Source organism: Cervus canadensis, chromosome 28 (genome assembly GCF_019320065.1).
Source record: "Cervus canadensis isolate Bull #8, Minnesota chromosome 28, ASM1932006v1, whole genome shotgun sequence".
Taxonomy (NCBI): Eukaryota; Metazoa; Chordata; class Mammalia; order Artiodactyla; family Cervidae; genus Cervus; species Cervus canadensis.
Genome location: NC_057413.1, coordinates 21964591 through 21968482, shown reverse-complemented (window position 1 = coordinate 21968482; position 3892 = coordinate 21964591). Strand labels below are relative to the sequence as shown.

The window sequence follows — 3892 nt, the reverse complement described above, 5'->3', positions numbered from 1 at the left end:
TGCAAAAAAGATCTTCATGACCCAGATAATCATGATGGTGTGATCACTCACCTAGAGCCAAACATCCTGGAATTCGAAGTCAAGTGGGCCTCAGTAAGCGTCACTATGAACTAACTAATGGAGGTGATGGAATTCCAGTTGAGCTATTTCATCTCCTAAAAGATGATGCGGTGAAAGTGCTGCACTCAATATGCCAGCAAATTTGGAAAACTCAGCAGTGGCCACAGGACTGGAAAAGGTCAGTTTTCATTCCAATCCCAAAGAAAGGCAGTCCCAAAGAATGCTCAAACTACTGCACAATGGTACTCATCTCACACACTAGCAAAGTAATCCTCAAAATTCTCCAAGCTAGGCTTGAACAGTATGTGAACTGTGAACTTCCAGATGTTCAAGCTGGATTTAGAAAAGGCAGAGAAACCAGAGATCAAATTGCCAATATCTGTTGGATCATAGAAAAACCAAGAGAGTTTCAGAAAAACATCTATTTCTGCTTTATTGACTATGCCAAAGCCTTTGTGTGGATGACAACAAACTATGGAAAATTCTTCAAGAGATGCAAATACCAGACCACCTGACCTGTCTCCTGAGAAATCTGTATGCAGGTCAGGAAGCACCAGTTAGAATTGGACCTGGGACAACATGCTGGTTCCAAATCAGGAAAGAAGAGAAATACGTCAAGGCTGTGTATTGTCACCCTGCTTATTTAACTTCAATGCAAAGTACATCATGAGAAACACCGGGCTGGATGAAGCACAAGCTGGAATCAAGATTGCCGGGAGAAATATCAATAACCTCAGATATGCAGATGACACCACCCTTACGGCAGAAAGCAATAACTAAAGAACACCTAAGTAGTAGATTCACATGACAGACCATTAGTAGAGAGCCTGAGAGTCATTGAGAATATAGGTGCAATGAGAACAGGTTGTGGAAATAAAAAGTTCCAACCAGTGAAGTTGAGCTACGATTAAAGACGGTATCAGACTAAAAATTCTAATTTATTGTTAAAACTAAGGATTCAATTTTGAGATGAAAAACCAACAGGCCCCGCTGGGATTCGAACCCAGGATCTCCTGTTTACGAGACAGGCGCTTTAGCCAACTAAGCCACAGAGCCAGCTGTTCGATAGCTCAAGCTTCCTTTCTGATCAAATCCTACTCAATTAGGTGAAAAGCTGAGTTAATTAGAGCTACTATTCACTCCGTGGATAGGAGACTGGCGGCTACAGTCCATGAAGTCGCAAAGAGTCGGACACGATTGAGCGACTGAGCACACACCCACACTGCTCACTCTCTTCTCGAATAAATCGACCTTATAGAACAGACAGACCCGCGACGAAGACTCCTGGAACTTAAGCAACAAAACACTTACTTGCTCTCGCACCGTAACGAAGAAAATGTACTGAGAACAACCATAGAATGGGAAAGAGTGGATAGGAGCAGAGTGTTCATTGTGCAGGAAGGGGCTTCTGTAAGAGAGGCCAGAGACACTCTTATATTTCACCGGATTGTAGTAACTTAGAATCCTCAAGTGAGTGGATATTTTAAAAGTAGAGTGAAAGGCTCTTCTAGCAAAATAGGTCAGTTAGAACTTCAGTCCAATGGATGCCATTCCTGGTTGTTAGGAGATGGCACACTTGTGCACTGAAAAACAAAACAAACAACCGCAAACTTCAAACACATTCAGACTGCTAACAGCTGTCAGCTTGTGCTCGCTCCTGCTTCAGGAGGCAGGAGATTGTCAGCCTGGAGGTGGTTAGGTCAGAGTTCATTTAGCGGTTTTCTGATTCAAATCCCAGGAGCCTTTGCCAGCCCGAGGCTGGGGAATGGGCTCCGTTCCTGCAGCTCCTAGAAGGCGCACAGACGGAAAATACTACTGGCTTGGCTTTGGGAGGCATCAGACTCTTTCTTCTCTATATTGCCTTCTTCAAATGGATGTTCTTTAGTATTAGTATTTTCCACATGGACCCTCAACTTGTAGAAGCTAAACAAACATTAACTGTACAATCACGGAACTAAGAATCCATTCTTAAACTGTTAACTCTTGCATCCTGATTTTCTGCCTTTAATTGGAGTAAGACCAGTGCTGAAAGGGAGTGGGTTCAATTTAGCAGATGCTACTGTGCATCTACCCAGCTTCCAATGCCTGATTAAAATGCAAAATGGAAGGACTGCAAAATTCTTCATTTAACCAAGTAAAGGCTGAAAAGAGCTCTGAATGATAAGACCTTTGAATCCCAAAGTCTTTTTAAATTGCTTTTTGAGTCAAATGTTCTGGTATTGCCATTTTGTATCCTACTCAGGGTGTTTTTGATGGCTCAGATGGTAAAGCATCTGCCTGCAATGTGGGAGATCCGGGTTCGATCCCTGGTTCGGGAAGATCCTCTGGAGAAGGAAATGGCAACCCACTCCTAGTACTCTTGCCTGGAAAATTCCATGGATGGAGGAGCCTGGTAAACTAGTCCATGCAGGTCGCAAAGAGTTGGACACGACTGAACGACTTCACTTTCAGAATGTTCTTATAGTGAATATAAATGTTTCTTACTAACCAGGATAGTCACTTTTTAATCTAATCTGTACTAACAAGCTTCCATGATTAGGACTACACTTCTACCCCATTTATAGTTACTTTTATATTTTCTGAGTTTGGGAAACAACACCTTCAGAATAATAATGGGCTAGGAATCATGGTGTTTCTGAATTCTAGTTAGCCGAATTGTTTACAATCAGGACTAGGTAAATTTCAGTCACGGAAATACTGTTGGGAGGACAGCGTTTAAGGTGAAGTATGTTCAACAAGAGTGATATTACTTTGTACCTACTATGTGTCAGGTATTGAAATCAGCTCAGTTCAGTTGCGCAGTTGTGTCTGACTCTTTGCCACCCCATGAACATCCCTGTCCATCACCAACTCCTGGAGCTTGCTCAAACCCATGTCCATTGAAATCAGTTCTATGGATACAACTAGGTAGAAGATGGCCACAGATGATAGAAAATGAAATAAGAAATTTTAATGACCATCAAATATCATAATAAAAGAAGTACAAGATGACAGATGAGCAGCTAACAAGGAGGTGTCAAACATACCAGACATACAATAAAAGGCGGGGGGGGGGGGGCGGAAATAAAGACAATGACTTGGAATAGTGATTTAAAATTTTCTCACCTTGTGGAACAATCATTCCAAATAACTTAGAATTTATCATAAAAGAAAAATTTGGGGGAAAAATAGGACCTTTTGAGGATTAAGCACAGGGAGTTCTATGTGAGCAAATTAGCTTTTCCCAGTATAATTTTTTTCTGTCTCTTCAAGGTTTTTTTAAATTTTTAACTTTTATTGATGAATAGCTTATTTAGAATACCAAAAAATACAAAGGCTGCATTTTTATGCATCTAGCATGTTTGTTACTTTGTTCATTAGAACAAAAACTTAATCCTTTTGTTGCCACTTGTAGCAACTGTGAAATGACTATTCCAGTCCCCTTATCTAACCCTCCTCTCCTTTGATCACCTCATACTATAGGAATTTAAAACATGATCGTCTGATCACCTTCCTTGAATATTGAAACTCTCCCAGATCTTCCACATTTTCCTGAGGTCCTGTTGTCCAGGTTATGTCTTTGTGAGGAGAAGTGCTCCAGTTGGTTTCATTCCCTTGATCTAGTGTGCTCTCTCTTTGGTTCCGAAGGCCCAGTGTAGATAAGAAAGAAGAGAGACTAGCTTTCTTTTCTACTTACATACCAGGACATATTTTATTTCAATTACTAAGAGGTCATTAGTCACAATTTAGGATTAAACTATGCAAGGATTGCCCTCCACAACAATGTAGGTCTACTGGATCTCATTTTCCCGCGAAATGAAATGAATAAGGTGTATTCTTCACTAAATGACCC

General features: G+C 40.9%; 1 non-coding gene across 1 annotated transcript; it reads right to left on the bottom strand.

Annotated features, from left to right (window-relative positions):
- Positions 1 to 1042: 1042 nt before the first annotated feature.
- On the bottom strand, positions 1043 to 1116 carry TRNAT-CGU. Its single transcript has one exon. It is a non-coding gene; the product is annotated as a tRNA-Thr (tRNA).
- Between the last annotated feature and the right edge of the window lie 2776 nt (positions 1117 to 3892).